The sequence below is a fragment of the Myotis brandtii genome, unplaced genomic scaffold, assembly GCF_000412655.1.
Source record: "Myotis brandtii unplaced genomic scaffold, ASM41265v1 scaffold79, whole genome shotgun sequence".
NCBI classification, from domain to species: Eukaryota; Metazoa; Chordata; class Mammalia; order Chiroptera; family Vespertilionidae; genus Myotis; species Myotis brandtii.
Window position 1 is genome coordinate 4,253,308 of NW_005371173.1, and position 18,077 is coordinate 4,271,384.

The window sequence follows — 18,077 nt, forward strand, 5'->3', positions numbered from 1 at the left end:
CTCCTCAGCGGCTCTGGGAGGTTCTCCTGGCGAAAGAGCTTTGGCAGCTTCAGCTTTCTCTGTCATCAGTTTGAATTCATGGGAAAGGGCAAGGTGCCAAAAGTGCTTGCAGGTGAATTCCTCGCCCCTTTCAAGTGCATCTGACTTCACACCAGTGACTTTAAGTGTGTTTATCTTTTGTTGGGAAGGATTATCAGTTAAGCCGGTAAATCTTTTCCAGGTATAAATTATAAATCACAAACAAGGATGCCAGGGGAAATATCAAGTCATAATCTGCTCGTTTGTCTGTATCTCATCCCAGGTATCAAACAAGAGCAATCGTGATGAAAATTGATATTCTTAAAAACAAAAACAAGATGGGGATACTGACATGTTCCCACAGTGTGGGCCACAAAGAAAGAAAGAGCGGAATGACTCCCCTTTGTAAAATATGGATGGGATGGCAGTGGGAGCCGACCCATTTAAAGAAAGCAGGAGAACAAACCAGCCTTATTATCAGAAACAAAAATCCCGCGAATCACTCACATATCCTAAATTCATCTCAGATGTACAACAATCTTTACTCATCCAAAACAAACTTCTGGACCAGCCTTCAAAAATAATCTAAACAACATGGAAAATAGAAAACTTTTCCTACGATTCCATTTACAAGATGTAGCCCCCTCGGATTTAGGAAAATGGTTTAATCTCTGTGCTAATTACTCTTCCTTTCTGTACATAACAAAGCAGGTGAAAATCATTAAAAAATACTTTCAGCCAGCCATCAAAAGTAGATCATTTCTGTGTCAGGAACGCTGAGACCATGAGAAAACCTGCATTTTATTTATTAGAATAGGAAACTTTTTTCCCTAGCCCTGAGGCTGGATCATTCTGAAAGAGGTTTGGATTTGAAATAAATAAAAAAAAGGGGGGGTCGGGAGGGAATGAAGTCATAAATACTTCTCCCACGGGGAGAAAACCATTTGGCAGGTGGATGATCATCTCTATGAACAAAATGAAGCATTTTTCCTCAAGGCTATGTCAAGGTTACACTTGGTATGTCAAAACCACAACCATTAATCCATAGCACACATATGTAGGTGCAGGAAATGGACCCAGAGTGCGGGCCTTCCAAGGGGCCAGGCTCTGTGGGACAGGGACTGGATTCCAGGCCCAGCATTTCCCAACTTAAGGCCTCCAAGCCTCAGACTCTTCGCAGGACACCAGACTAAATAATTTATAAAATCTCTTTTTAAATCTCTAAAATTCTATGCCTCTACTCTTCCCAGGATCTGCAGACGCAATGATTCTGAAATAGCCAAAGGTGTTTTAATAACCACTAAAGTCATGTACAGTTTGGTTCAAATGATATTCAGCAGATTAGTCCAGAAGTTGTGCCTCCCCTTCCAGGACTTGTGTGGGCTCATTGGGGAACTGAGAATCTGAGCTCAGCCTCTTACCTGCCATGAAACCATGAGCAGGGAATGAGTGATGGGTCTACCTAAAAAACTCCCCCCCCCCAATAAATTCATAACTGCAAACTTTTCATTGAACTTTCTCCTATCTGTCGTAGCAGAGATTTCTGCATGCTCCTATGTTCTTTTTGCCACTTACAAAATCAAAAAAGAGAACCAAAGAAATGCCTTTTCTCCATGGTGTTCCCTCGTTCCACATGTCTTGTTAAGCACCTACATATGCCTGGCATAGGGAGGGGATGACTGACAAGGTCTCTGCTTTTGAAGAGCACACGCTTTCGTGGCAGGGATATAATTTAACAGGGGAGCAGAACCAGTGATGTAAAAGGGAGTGAGGGTGGGGATGGGAAAGGGCGTAGAGCAAGGTGCTTAAGAAAGGCCTTTCATAGATGACACATGAGTTGGGCCCTGAGCTAAGAAAGGGACAGCAAAAATGCTTTTACATAGGAACATCATTTTAAGAAAAAGAGAAAGTGATGAAGGCTCTGGGATGAACATGTATTAGAGGGACAGAAAGAACAGTGCTGTCTCTGGGGAATGTTTGAAGATCAATAACAAGGATGAGCAAAAAACAGTCAGCAGGGTCCACAGTGTAGGAGGAAGATGTAGAGTTTAAACTCAATGTGGCAATGGAATTTGCTAGAGCTTTTTCAAAAGGCCATTTTGGCTGCTAGTCGAGCATAATGGTAGGGAGTTCTAATGGAAGTAGGGTGACCAGTTAGGTGCTATTGAGAGAGATGGGCCAGATGATGGTCACCTGGACCACGGTGGAGGCAGTGGAGCCGAGATCAGTGGTTGGATTCCAAGTGAGTGACATAAAGGACTAACTTTGCTTTTTCCCATGGTCATAGATGTCCCTTTAAGTGGACTTAAGATACCAAACAAGTGACATAAGGAGCACATTTTTTTATTTTCCCCGTAGCTCTGTCCTTCAAAATGAGTCATGTCTAGATCCACCTGAGCAGACCAGGCCAAGAAGTGTCCACTGCTAATTATAGGACACCTCCCACCTCTGCTAACACAACAGCATTGCCAGGCTGATGACCGAGCCCTGAGTTCTAACCACTTACAGTGGGCCACACCTAGATAAGAGCTGCATAACAGCAGCCACTGACTCAAGGGAGCCAGCCAAGGGGCCGGATTCCTGAGTGTGATTCCTGAGTGTGATTCAAACCGGAACTGAGAGCACAGTGGACAAGAATTTGTCAACAGCAATATAAATAAATGAAGAGTTATTAGGTTTTGAGTTGACATGAGGGAGCTGTTGGTGTGGGCAGTGCTCTATTGTTATTTGAGTGAGGCCTTTACTTTCCTGTTTCCTCACAGAGCCAACTTGGACCTAATTAGGAGACTGCAGGTAGCTAGCTGGTTTCCAGGAACACTGAAAAGTGAGAGTCAATTTTTCTGACCTGGTACCATTCCTGCTCTTTTCTTTTGATTGTCCCTGTGGTCATAGAGCTCAGTCCTTCACCTGCAGTGCAAAATGATCCTCCTTTCCGGCTTGTAAGAAATGCAGAAACGGATCAGGCATTAGGAACGATTCTCTCTTACAGACCCTCTTTTTCCCTTCCTTCTACACAACTGTAATGAACGGTATTTTTAGAGGTTTATTGGCCTTCTCCCCTGTAAAATACATTCCTAGCTCAAGAGCAGCAGCAAAGGTGCCTATTCTGTCTACTATGAAATCTCTAGCACTGAGTACAGTATCTTGTAATGGTAGCCACTCAATACATATTTGTAGAGTAAGTAAATAGATGAATAAATGATGACACAGTTAACTTTAACATCTAAACTTTGATGACCATCTCTAGAAGTCAGGACACAGGAGGCAACTTGGACCACCCTTGGCTATGATCCAAGTTTTACAAAGATAATTTCTGGTTCACTTTCTTGTTTCTATGGTTCTTGGCCATTTAGACTTTGATGTCAACCTCAAACAATCTGGGAACATTGCAGGCTTTGCTGAAAGTTGCCAGAAGGGAAACAGGACAATCTTAACACAGGCAGGCAAGTAGGCCTGATGAGAATGCAACACATAAGGGATAGGAGAAGTGGGGAGACAGAATCTTAATGCTTTTACATTTGAGTACTTGTCACTTAGAAGAGTAGGAAAACAGTGGTTCAGATCACCCTAAAGCAAATATATCCAGAGAGCAGATTAGGTTTGAAAAGCTAAAATATTTAGATATGAGAAATTTGGGAAGGAAAGTTATTAGTGAAAGTTGGAGGGGGTGGGGCTGGAAGGGAAAGAATAAGTCATATCAAAGGCAGACTTGAGAGCTCAGGCCGATAGGATATGAGATAAGTCCCTTTCCTAAGTTAGTCACACCCTCCCACATACAATTCTCTTGGCACAGGTTCTTTTACTAACAAAGCAGGCATATGTTTGAAACAAAACATAGTGCAGTGTAATAGCTATGGTGCCTAATGTTGTTTAAAACTTTAAAAAAAAAAGCATCAAAGGGAACGAAGTATAACAAAATATGATCCATGGTTTGAGGACACTAGAATCATAAAATTACTAGGGTCCTTATGGCCACAAAGGAAATCCAGATTTCCTTATCATACTTGAGATGTGTGTGAACCTTGAGTCACAAACAACAGAGCTGACATTAATCCCAAGGCACTGTGAGGTAGAAAATAGATGGTGATTCACAGCAAGACTGAGGGAAAGAAGAGGTAGAGAAGAGAAAAGGACACTGACATTGAGAAAGTGCATTTCCTTTTCTTCAGCTCTTCAGGCCAACCCAAAAGAACTGATTTCTGCTCCAGCTGTAAAGACATCCCACCGAGGATACTGTGGTCCTGGATGGTACTAATGCTGTTGGCAACTGCTACTCCAATTTAATCCTACCACTAACTATCCCCTAGGAAGGGAGACTTTCAAGGTTTAACAATAAAAGAATATTAAAAGGCCTGTGCATAGAGGTAGAACAACCACATTAACCTTTCAAATGCTAGGCAAAGCGAACATTCTAAACTCAACAAAAGCAGATCACCTCTGCACAGCCTAGAGTTCCAGCCATGCCCTTTCTAACTCTTGGGATCTTTTTTTCTGCCTCTGTAGTTTCTGCTCCCATTCCTTTACTGGCCATTATCTACATTTATGGTTAATTAATAAATACCCATTTTGTGTCCTAAGGAAAGTAGGATGCTCATGCTAATTGCATTATGCCTGTGTTTAAAATCGTTCAAAGGCCCCCATTGTGTACATCATAAAATTCAAACAGAAACATAGAGAAACTAAAGATCCTCATGTCTAGTCCCAACTTGCCCCTCAAATGTCCTACACTTCAATCAAACCAGATGGGCTACCATTTGTTTTCACTTGGATCATTCACACATTTTCAATCACTTCGGAGTAATAAAATCTTAACCTCTCTTCAAAGCCTAAAATCAGCCACCACCTCTTCTATCAAGCATTACTACACTCGAGAATCAGAACTCAAATTACTTTTTTGCGCACATAGCACTTCTTCTATCTTTTATGCTTATTTGCACATATATTTATTTTCCAGCAAGCAACTGGTAAACACAGAGGACAAGACTTATGTTACACACACACACACAAACACACACACACACAAATACACGCACACTCAGAGCCCATTATCTTATCTTGAATATAATAGATTTCTCTTTAGATAGTGGCAGTTCTAAACTTACTAATAAAGTGTTTCAAGACTTTTAGTTCCAATTTCTCTCCCCAAGAATCTCATTTTTGAGAGCTCAATTGTAATCTGTTTCCCCCCTATGCATTGGTGACTCTGAACAAATGGAAGTCAATTGTTCTTGAAACCCAGGTTTCATAATACAATATCACAATATTTTGATGAAACCCCCCTCAATGCTTGCATTTTTAGTATGCATTACTTGGAAAATTATACAATGACAAATGGCTAATATAATTCAATAACTCTTTAAAGCATATTTGCATTTTATTAACCACTGTAATATTTGCATTTATTTGGAAAGTAGAGATTGTAAAGACTGGTTATTCTATACACAGCAAGGTTTGAGCTGGTCTATACACTGCTAATCCAGGGACATCTTGCAAAAATTCCTTCCATATTTTAACCCCTCACATTCTGTGACCTATGATTGTGAATGTGAATGTCAATCAAGTAGCTATTGCTTGACCTAAGTTCAAGCAGCCAACTTCACTTTCAACTTTCTGCTCTATGAGAAAAGGAAGAAAACTCTACCCAAGACCAAATAAATGGTTCTGATTAGATGTTTCAGGATATAGAAAAAGTAGAATTGAAACTGGCCTTAAGGTTTCCAGACCAAATGCCTGAGAGAATAAAGATACTACAACCAAGATAGGGACTAGCAGTGGTTCTCAACCTTCCTAATGTCGCGACCCTTTAATACAGTTCCTCATGTTGTGGTGACCCCCAACCATAAAATTATTTTCGTTGCTACTTCATAACTGTAATTTTGCTACTGTTATGAATCATAATGTAAATATCTGATATGCAGGATGTATTTTCATTGTTCGCGACCCACAGGTTGAGAACCGCTGGTAGAGGAAGAAGAGTTGGTTAGGGAAAAAAGTGGTGAGGGCAGTTAGGCAGTCATTGAATCTGAGATAGTTAAGTTGAGATATTTAGGAAATAATTGGAAATGCAGGTCTGGAGGTCATCATGAGCAGAGACAGAGGTTTGGAAAACATCTGTAAAGGGCACAAGAGTTATAAGAGTAGATGAGCTGCAGATTCAGAAAAAATTCAGCAATCTTGGAAACACCATACTTCAAAGGCAGCTGGAGAAAAAGAAATTAAAAAGGCAGAATAGACAAGAGAACACAGAAGAGGACTAGCATTTGCTGACCACCACCAGGCATTTGGCCAGGTACTTTAAATATGTGATCTCATTTAGCCCTCATCATTTACTCTTGACCTGAACATTGCCAGTTATGCCCACTACATGGGTGAGGCGCCTGAGAGTATCAGTGAGCAATGGCATAAATCAAAATCTATATTCATCGTGGAAGGACCAGGAAAGTTCATGAAGAAAACCAAGGGAGATCAGAATTTCAAATTGTCAAGGAGGCTATCAAGGAGAATGAAACTCAGGCAGACACTTGGATAGTCCATGTCAAAGATGTTTCCAGCCGTTCAGAACAGTACCAAGGGAATGAAATAGGTGGAAGTTAAACTGTAGGTTTGGTCCATGAGATGAATCACAATGAGTCAAAAAGTTAGCTAATAATACCTATGCAATGACCAATCTAGAAATATACAGACAACAGATTGCTGTTACCACAAAACTTATTACAGGGATTTAAACCCACACCCATCCCAGAACATGGCAGTAGCAAAGTCTCACACATTTCATTGACTTGTGTTGTATTTTTATATGTTTTACCTTTCATGTTCCTAATATCTTAACTCACAAGCCAATACCTCTTGCCATAAATTAAAGATAATAAAAAATAAATCTTAATTATTAAAATTTTAACTATCTATCACCACCGACAGTTTGAGAACCCCAGTATCACCAGCAGGCCTCTCACACTTACAGAAACACTGGCTGATAGCTTGGGTAATATGAGCAGCAAGTAGTTATTGGGTAATATGAATAGCAAGTAACTATTGGGACTATGTACACTTTTTATTATTTTAGTAGATTCTCACAACAATTCTAAGAAGTAAGGACTATTATTAATTGACTTGTTTATTTGATAAATATTTTTGAGTACTTAGTCCTAGTGTCAGTGTTCTACATACTAGGGAAAAATCAAAACCCCTAGTTAAATCGGTGGTGGGACAGAGAGGGGAGTGAAGAGAAACAAAAAACTAAATATATATAAAATGCCAAGTGGTTAAAAATGTTTTGAAGGGGGGGGATATATATTTCAGTTGGGAAAACTGAGGCACTGAAGCAATGTCTGACTTGCAGAGAGGGCAAGGAAATGTTTATGAAGTGATGAGCTGGAGGTCAAATGCAGGGAGACTCTGGAGCAGACTCCTGGCCACTCCTGTGTCAGATGCTAGCCCTGCTCCTTAGCACCAGTGCTCCACAACAGATAAGTATTAAAGCCATCAAATTCAGCCTGAGTGCACTTTAGTGCCAGGCTTCTGAATGAAAGAAAAAAAGAAACTTGAGAAAGCATAATCACCTATATGCAATCAATAAGACAAGTGGTAAGTTAAAAGTATCTTATTATTCCTCCAATGCTTGCCTATCTTTTCAGGTTTTTTAGTTCAAGTGAGAGTAAGGATGAGAATGCAGGGCAATGGCTAATCCATGTTACTAGTAAATCTTGGTAGATCTATAAGATGTTATGACCCACCAAGTGAGCCTTATATAGCCAGTCTTACATTAGGAAGAATGTTACCTACAAAGTACAGTTGTCATCCCTAATGAAGCCTGTGCTAAATGAAATGGCAAACTAGAAAAGACAATGAAGTATAGTCCTACAAAGTGACCTTTCAGAATTTCCCAAATGCTTAACCAACTACATAAATATTAAACATATCGTAATGGCTTTATTTAAGCTGGGAAAATAAATTATATAAGAAATATGTACTGGGAATTCTTAATATTTTCAGCATCTCAGGTGTCAATTCAGATTACTAAACACAACCTGAATCAGTTGCCACAAAAGTGATCTTAACTAGCACCTAAAACCTAGATTTGATCTGATCACATTTGAATGACTGAACATGCTCATATTTAAAGTATGTGTTCCCTAATTCAGAGACATGAAATTAAGTTTTTCAAATAATAATCATATTTTTATAACTGTTTAAGTTCCCCAAAGTGTCCTATCTATTGTCTCAGTTACCTGGAATAAGTACTAGAAATAAAAAAAGGAGGCACATTTCCTAAGTCTATAAATATGTAGTTATAGCCTTCTGAAAGAGCTTACTATTTTCAATACTCATACCAAATTACATGCTCATGATAGAAATTTCTATTTCATAAAAGAATGTGGTAAAAATTGATGATGTAAACCAGACCAATCTGTCAAGTAACATGGCATTCACAATGGCCTCGGGGCACAGCAGCTTCCAGCCATCCATCCCTGCAATGTGCACACAGAAAGGACATCCATTATGCTGCGTGCAACTTACCATTTAGATGGATGAAACTAGCACTAGACTCAATGTACAATACATATATTAACTTAAAAGGTTAATTCTCTGACTCGTGTTCTGGATACTGGAGCTGTGGAGGAAAACAAGTTATCTTTGCTCCGTAAATTACCTTCCAGTGAAACAAGATAAGGGAGGTGAGAAAGGGATATGTCTTTTATTTAGTTTCATTAGTTCAGACAGTGGGGATGCTCAGGGGCACCTTTCCAGTGTTTCATCCGTGGAGGCAGAGCTTCCCAGTGGTTAGGCACATGACCAGAAGTCAGATAGACTTCATTGAGTAATAGGGCTGCCACTTCAAAGTGAGAAGTGACACTGAACTCTCAGTTGTAGCTTCTTCACTGAAATGTGACATTATGTGAGGAATAATGAGACAGTGCCACAAGTACTGGGCATAGTACTCAAAATACACTGCTACAGGCTGCCCTGAGATCCTCACCAGGAGACATAAGCATGGAGCCTATCACCTCTATTTAGAAGTGTTTCTTCCTGACAGTCAGATTCCCTGAAAAGACATTGCTAGGAGTAAATAAAGAAGAAAAACCTATTGAGTACTTCTATTATTTTATAACCTAAAGTGTATATTTTATTTTATTGATTTGCTGGGGTAATTTAAAAAGTTAATTTATTTTCCAGTTGTAGATGATATACACTACTATATTAGTTTCAAGTGTACAAAATAGTGATTAGATATTTATATACCTTATTAAGTGATCACCCCGATAAGTCAAGTACACACCTGACACCATACATAGTCATTACAATACTAGAGGCCCAGTGCACAAAATTTGTGCACTGGAGGCGGGGGCATCCCTCAGCCAGGCCTACGTCCTCTCGCAGTCCAGGAACCCTCAAGGGATGTCTGGCTGCCGACTTAGGCCCACTCCCCATGGAGCGGGCCTAAGCCAGCAGTCAGACATCCCTCTTGCAGTCTGGGACCCCTCACTCCTTACCACCTTCCCGTCTGCTCACTGCTCCTTACTGCTTGCTGCTCCTTCCTTAGAGCTGACATGGAGGCAGGAGAGGCTCCCGCCACCACCTCTGCGCTTGCCAGCCATGAGCCTGGCTTCTGGCTGAGCGGCGCTCCCCCTGCGGGAGCGCACTGACCACCAGGGGGCAGCTCCTGCATTGAGCATCTGCCCCATGGTAGTCAGTACGCATCATAGTGACCAGTCGTTCTGGTCATTCCACCTTAACAGTTGCTTAGGATTTTATTATATAGACTAGAGGCCCATTGCATGAAGATTCGCACAATAGGCCTTCCTTCCCCCTGGCTGGCGGCACTGGTTTTCCTCTGGCACCTGGGACCCAGGTCTTTGCTCCGGCCGCAGCAAGGCTTGGCTTTTCTGCCGCGGCCGCAGCAGCAGGGCTTGGCTTCTCTGCCACGGCCGCAGCAGCGGGGTTTGGCTTCTCCGCTCCGGCTGCAGCGGAGAAGCCAAGCCTCTTCAGTCTTCAGTCATCTTCAGTCTTCCCTCCGAGCCTGCATATGGAAATTAACCACCATCTTTGTTGGGTTGATTTGCATACTCATCCTGATTGGCTGGTGGGTGTAGTGGAGTGACATCAATTTGCATGTTTCTCTTTTATTAGTGTAGATTATTGACTGTATACTCTATGCTGTAGTTTACATCCCCATGACTATTTTTATAACTGGCAATTTGTACTTCTTAATCTCTTTCATCTTTTTTCATCCATCTCGTCAACCCTCTCCCATCTGATGATAATCAATTTGTTTTCTGTATCTATGAGTTTGTTTTTGTTTCATTTGTTCATTTATTTTGTTCTTTAGATTCCACATATAAGTGAAATCATATGGTATTTGTCTTTCTCTGTCTGACTTATTTTACTTGGCATAATGCCTTCTAGATCCATCCATGTTGTTGCACCGATTGAGTACTTTTAGTTGCTGTGTCTCCATAGTGCTAAACATAGTATATGATCCTCTTCACAACTCTGAATGACACACTGTTTTTCCCACTTTATTTTTTACATGACAAATGGTGTTTCAGCAAAGCTTCCAACTAGTTAAATGGCCAAAGTGAGAGTCAAGTTGGTGTTTATCACATTCTAAATATAAATACAGCTAATATTTATTGAATAATTATGGCTTTGCTCTTTACACACATAATCTTACTAAATACTTAAAACAAACTTATGAATAAGTTAACACATTATCTCTATACTAACTAAAGAAACTGAGGCAAGTAGAGTTAAACAGTGAGAACACAAGGTTAATATGTTTAAGAGTCAGTATTTAAACCAAGACAGTATAAGAGAATAAGCTAGAATAATGAGGCAATTGGGTAAATTAAACATCCCCATTTTCTCATGGTTCAGAGGATTCTTAGTAATAAACACATTCTACTCTTTAATGACAAGTGTTTCTGATCAATGAGCGTGCCCACCTGCACACCGGCCCAGTCTCTCCCAGAAAAACTTAAAGAAGAAAGGAACAGAAAAGGAGAAATACAAAACCGTAACCCTGGGGAGAGGTGGCTGCAATGAACAGATATAGTCCTCAAAGGAAGCCTTGTATAGACCTTCACAATCTCTAAGATAATGTTCAGCCCCACAAGACTGAGGGGTAATAGTCTGACCTGAGACTCCATCCTCATTCCCACTCAGACATTTACAGCCTGGTATGCTGGCCTCCCTACCCCAACAGAAGAGATCCACATGGGTGTGCTCAACCCTCAGGTGTGTTTGGAGTGGCAGAACCTGGAAGCCCATGCTTTCTTAGGACCTCCTCATATCCCTCATAAAGATTCAACACAGGCCCAAATGGCATGGTTCAGTGGTGAGCATCAACCTATGAACTGGGAGGTCACAATTTGATTCCCAGTCGGGCCATATTCCTGGGTTGCAGACTTGATCCCCAGTGTGGGGTGTGCAGGAGGCAGCCTATCAATGATTCTCTCTCATTATTGATGTTTCTATCTCTCTCTCCCTCTCCCTTCCTCTCTGAAATCAATAAAAATATATTTTAAAAAAGATTCAACACAAAAATATTAATGGCTTATATTTATCCCACAACAGCCTTATAATCATGTTATTACCATTTCATAGAAGAGAAAATTGAAGCACTAAATGATGAAGGAACTTACCCCGTGACATTGCTAATTAACTGGCGGGCAGGTTGGACTGAGACAATGGGTCTCCAGAGCTCACTGTGCTGCCCTGAAAACCCCTTCTTTTAATGTTCCCCCCAATTCCTGAGGCTCCTGAGCAGAGACAAAGGAATTCTTTCACATATTAAAGGTGTTTATATATCTTTCCCAAGCCCCACCCCGACCCAACTACTCCCTATTTCCCCTCCCCTCCCTTTCCACACACACTACACAAACCTTATCTGTTGTTTAAAACAGAGCTTGGCCTGTCCTGGTCACTCCTGTGTAAATGCAGTGAGATTCCTGATAGGAAGGCCAGTAATCCCTAATAAAAGTCTGATAACAGTCTCTTAGGTGAGAGAGCAAACATATTACAGCCTATCAATGATTCTCTCTCATTATTGATGTTTCTATCTCTCTCTCCCTCTCCCTTCCTCTCTGAAATCAATAAAAATATATTTTAAAAAAGATTCAACACAAAAATATTAATGGCTTATATTTATCCCACAACAGCCTTATAATCATGTTATTACCATTTCATAGAAGAGAAAATTGAAGCACTAAATGATGAAGGAACTTACCCCGTGACATTGCTAATTAACTGGCGGGCAGGTTGGACTGAGACAATGGGTCTCCAGAGCTCACTGTGCTGCCCTGAAAACCCCTTCTTTTAATGTTCCCCCCAATTCCTGAGGCTCCTGAGCAGAGACAAAGGAATTCTTTCACATATTAAAGGTGTTTATATATCTTTCCCAAGCCCCACCCCGACCCAACTACTCCCTATTTCCCCTCCCCTCCCTTTCCACACACACTACACAAACCTTATCTGTTGTTTAAAACAGAGCTTGGCCTGTCCTGGTCACTCCTGTGTAAATGCAGTGAGATTCCTGATAGGAAGGCCAGTAATCCCTAATAAAAGTCTGATAACAGTCTCTTAGGTGAGAGAGCAAACATATTAGCTTTAGAGGAGAATGTACTCACTGAGTTAAAAATACACAGACAAAAGAAGATAGAAGGACCAGCATAAAATAGCAAATAAAATCATCCTAATTCCAGGCTGGATAACCACCTCAACAGAAAGCACACATTTGCCATTAGATTTATTAGCAGCAAGGACAACAAAGTCAAACAGCCAACTAAACATTTTACCTGCTTACCCACCTACAACGCCCAGCCACCTTTGTTTGCTTTACCCTTATTCCCTTTGAATCACCAAGGCCCAATCTCAATACCTTTTTCATTATAATAATATTATCTGATTCTTGCCTTGCTTCTTTGCAAATCATTTGCATAAACGGCACTTCATATATGAACTGAGTCATCAATACAACCCATAAAAGTAGTTCTCCCATTTCCCAGATTAGGAAACTGAGCTTCTGGGAGGTGACCCAGCTATCAGGGCAGGAACCTGATCTGATGCCAAAGCCAGTGCTGCTCCCATTCCACTAACTCCTGGCCCTCTGAGGGCCCCCTGCACACCTTTCCTTCTTTCTCCTGGCCGCCTGGTCTTGTGCGCTGCTGTGCCATCACCAAATCGGCTCCATCTCAGAATGTAAAATAGTTTGCAAATGCTCACACAACTAAAGGTATGCTCACTCTTAGCCTCTGTCAGATAGGCCCCTCTGATAAACCAGATAAAGAATCAAATTAGCATTTGCAGGCTCAAATAAATTAAAAGCACAGAGCATTAAAAAAAAGTCTATCCATATGAAAAAACAAACACACACACAAAAACCACACAAAAACAAAGACAGAAAAGAAAAAAAAAAGCCAACCCTCATGAATATACCCAACATAGTAATAGTGGTTCTCTCTGAGCAGTAGGATCATGGGTAATGCTCCTCACAGCAATACTCTATACTTTATAAATGTTCTATAATTACTGTCTATTACACTGTTGGATATAGGGAAAATGATTTTAAAAATGTTAAGTGATGAGCACACTGAAATGTTGAGTCTCTTAAGGACGAAAGGAAAGGGCAGACATTGGCCATGGGGGGACTTATTTTGCCCAGTCCTGAGCGTGAAGGTGACCCCACCATCCACAGAGCTAAGGGCAGAAACTGAGTCAATGGCTCCCTCTTTCCACCAGGAGCTGTGACTTCTGGGAAAGAGTCACCCCTCCCTAAGAGCTGCCAACCCTTCTCACATCTAAACACGCTGACTTGTACCAACAGAGAATGCCTATCCTCTAAAACAAGCTTTAGAGAGGGTTTGGATTTGGGCAGAGAGGGAGCTGCTTATTCCGCAGGCAGAGTTAATTATTTTGACCTAATGCTTTGCCATCCCCCCTGGTGTCAGGTCTCCGACTCAAAATTATCCCATAGGTCATCACACACTGTCTTTAAAAGCAAAATTTGAGATGGCACTGAAGGGTATACCCTAACTTTTCATAACTCTACAGTCGTGTCACTAACCGTGACACATGAAAGTCAGGTCATCAACTGGAAAGGTTTCTAGGTACAATACACGGAGCTTTTAGACCCAAATCAAACAACCTTTTGTTCCTTCGTTTGGGCAAACCTACTGGTATATTTTCCTCGGCGCGAAGACAGAAGGCTGGAAACAGAAAAGGTGTTTTAACGTGAGTGCTGTTTTCACAGGAGGAAATCCGACCTACCACCAAACGACTCATAAAAAGGGAGAAAAACGGATTCAGAAAGTGAAATGATTTCAAGTGTTATGTTAACTGAATATCAAAATAATAAACATCCAAAGCAAACAGGCCCGTAGGAGCAGGCAATAAATCAAAATACGTGTGGGAATCGGACCTCATTAGGTTTGAAAAAAGGAACACTGTTGCACAAACTGGTTATTAGCAGCAGGTTCTCTCTCCCTCCCTCTTTTTTTTTTTTTCCTCTTCAGAAAAAATTGGGACAAAGCCCACATCTTGTAATACGGAAGTTCTTTCCTTATTGTACATGTCTCAGCAAGTCGCCATCAGCTGTTACTCGTTATTAGGGATCTGTGTCAACATTAAGGCCAGGAGACTGACTCATGCATCAGAACGGGGAAGAGAAAGGCCTGATGATCCCTTTCAACTGCCTTCGCGTTCAGTGTTATGCATTACAGAGGAGATGGCAGTTCACATTCTCTAGCATGAAACATTTGAGCACAGCTGGAAGCAAATTCTAGGCTGGAACAACACAGCAGCGGGTGGGCTGATGAACATAGGGATGGGCGAATACCTGTGCCCAGCATGACACTGGTGGTGGCTCTGCCACATGGCAGAACCCTGCGGGAGGACCAAAGGCAGGGATAAGGGGCCCCTGGACGCCCAGAATTCTTCTCAGGATCAAAGCAACCACCAGCAAACATGGCTAGGCAAGGAATTCTTAAATCTGTGGACTCAGGGCTCCATGAGTAAGACTTGGGAATGGGGGATAGGAGGAGCTCTGTTCTCCTGCTTCACTGGGTGGATCCGTAGCCGGGAAGGGAAGATCTGCAGCAGGACATTGCAGTCTGCAGGAAGGCAGTTCTCTTGGTCCAAATCACAGCACCTTCTACACTCGGCCCAGACTCCACTGCTCCCTCATGCTGTGATACAGATGATTCTGTGAGTACCCTCCCACCCCAAGTTCCCTGGAAGTCCTTCAAATACCAGCTATATAAGCAGCTGAAGACAGAATTGACACCTCAGGGGGCTAGGGCTAAACATATTTAGGCTAATTTAGAGTCACATAACCAGCCCCATGCACCTAGAGACATTCAAGTTAATAAAAGAATCAGGTGTTAACTGGATATCACATTTTGTAATACATGCAAATATCAAATCATTATGTTGTACATCTAAAACTAATATAATGTATGTCAATGATATCTCAATAAAAATACTATTTTAAAAAATTAGTTAGGGTACAACTGCCTCAGTTGCTTCTAATATGTTTCAAGAGCACTTAGGAAGCAAAGGCAAGCAAGAATTATTACTAGGAAAGGCCAACAAGGCTTCTAACCGTGATTGATACTGAAACCACAACATTAGAACAGTGATGTTAAACTTTCTCTCCGAGGTCAGCTTAGAACATCAAAATCCAGTTAGAAGATGTTTATACTGGGAGCTTATTACTCCAGTGTAGATGAGTAGATTAACCACTTCAGTGCCTCTGAAATGCAGATCATTTCTTACATTCTTCAAAGCATTAGACCTGTTTCTGCTTGCAAAAGTCATGTGTGCTTTCTGAGCTTAAGGAGCTAGTGTGCCTGGGACTCAAAAAACCTCTTTCAAATAACTTTTGTATTGTATAATTTTAACAAAATCCTTGTCAGTTCTCAGGCAGAAATTTCAGGGTAACCACAAATAGACATAGGAAAACAAAAGATATTCTAATTCAAGACTGAACCATGATAGAAAAGTAAAATATGCAAATCTACTTCCTATACAGAGAGTCACACTTGCCTTCTAACTCAGGGCTGATTCTGAATGATATCCTTTTTCTTCATTGATGCACGAGAAGAAAAGTAATACCAATTGCCTAACAGTTACATCCATCTATGTGCATATACCTGTATTGGTCCAAACCCAAACGGAATCTTGTATTTGTGCAAAGTCCAGAGCTGGATTTTTCTCTCTGGGAAGCAGAGTCTTTGCAGACAAATGTTTGCTGAATGAAAGGAGGAATTAATGAGGAGATGCCATGTGCAGAATTTCCCAGGGAAAACGTGTCTGGAGCAAGGGCCACCAGCTGCATCATTGATCCTTGTCCTTTATCAAGGGAGTGGCCAGTGCTCTTTCCAGAGGATCGACTAAGACAAACCAAACACATTAGGGTGTTTGTAAGAGAAATTTCATGCATGGGATCAATTGTCACAGAAATATTTAAATATAGCCTATGAAAAGATGAGAAACACTGATCAGCTGAGATGTAACAGTCTTTCTGATCATTGGCCACTTTAATTTGATAAGTGGGCATGTGAATTAACCAAAGTCCTTATCATTTGTTATAAAGGCAGTTTATTAACTTCCAGTTCCTGCTCAAGGAGCCAACATTTCTGAGCAATTTTATGAACTCCAGGAGAACAGAGTGGAAGGGAAAGCAGTCATACCAAAGTTGCCTAGTACATTTCATGTGAGCCACACATGGCCTTGGCATGGAAACTACGAGAAAGTTACATTTTACATGTGCATGCAATATAATCAACCCACTATGTATGCTATCATGGCAGCTCTACCTCTCTAAACATGTGCTATTTTTTGTTCAAACTATATTACAACAAATCACAAGTCCAGTCTATCTTCTTTTGATTTGGTTTCTCTATTTTTGTCTGCAGCCTTTTGCTAATCCTTGAAAGAGGAAATGGAGTCAGTGGTCATGACCACCCCCTTGCACTTTCCCCATGTGTATCAATAAAGGATACAGAAGTGCTCTTGACTAAGGGGGTTGATGACTTTGAGGGAGAAGGAAAGCTGATGTGTTCAAAGCATAAATTCAAAGGTATGGCCCCCAAAGGAAAAATGACGAAGCCCTACACCCATCTGTGACTCCTAACGTCAACACAGCTTCTGAGATAAATATTGTACCACACTGAACAAGTTCCAGTTCATGAAGTTTCAAAAAGTATGTGACAAGGATGGTACCAGCAAGGACTGTGCCTCTTCTGAAGAAATCAGTATGATTTCAGACATTCTGACATTCAGTTTTGTGACTACTCTGCCAAAAATATTTCTGTGAGGTAGTACTAGGGTTGTAAAGACTGGAGAAATAATCTGTCCCCTATGAAAACCAGAATACCTTCTACTACAGGACTATGTCACAGCAACTGCCAACTCTTGGTCAACTAGGGGACATACTGTGAGTGAGCTAGCAGAGTCACACAAGAGGAGTGGGTGCAAAGCCCTGAGTGAGACCCTACCCTGTTCCCACATTTCTACAGCACCATGTGCTTCAAACCTAGTAAATAAAATATACATATAAGAAAAACTAGTTAGGGTACCTACTGTTCTCTACTGGTGATTATTTAGACTGCCCAACCTGGATAAGCAGAGAGATTCTATTGCAAATGTCAATCTAACTACTTCTCTTGAAGGATAATAGCATGGATCTTTTTTAAATTTAAATCTTTACAAGGATAACTAAAAGAATGATTTGAGAATGGCCCACAGGGAGAATAAATGGTATCTTCTTTTCTAAAGCATGAATGTGTGCAAAAACAGACCACTAACTAATAAACCAATCATTGGTGGTCCAGTTACCCACAAGTGGTTTTGGAAACTACCTCTGCTCTGGTCCCAGCTCTGGTGATGGCTCTGATTCTATTCCCTTTTGTTGGTCTTCTTGGCTAATCCACATCCAGCCTTGCTCTAAGCAAGTTTACTTTTTAACCAAAATGCTACACTAACTCCAGAAAATTCCAACTCTTCATCTGCAAATGCTGCCAGTTCTAACAGTGGCACTTAGGAAGGATCTCCCTCCCCCC

General features: G+C 41.0%; 1 protein-coding gene and 1 long non-coding RNA gene across 7 annotated transcripts in view; both read right to left on the bottom strand.

Moving 5' to 3' along the window:
• Window positions 1-18,077, bottom strand: part of EPHA4 (EPH receptor A4) — a 137,556-nt gene that overhangs the window by 87,249 nt on the left and 32,230 nt on the right. The gene's annotated exons all lie outside the window — the stretch shown is intronic.
• Window positions 9,220-18,077, bottom strand: part of LOC106724287 — a 14,539-nt gene continuing 5,681 nt past the window's right edge. The window contains exon 3 of the long non-coding RNA XR_001360041.1: window positions 9,220-9,322. This is a non-coding gene — a long non-coding RNA (uncharacterized LOC106724287). The remainder of the gene's footprint in view (window positions 9,323-18,077) is intronic.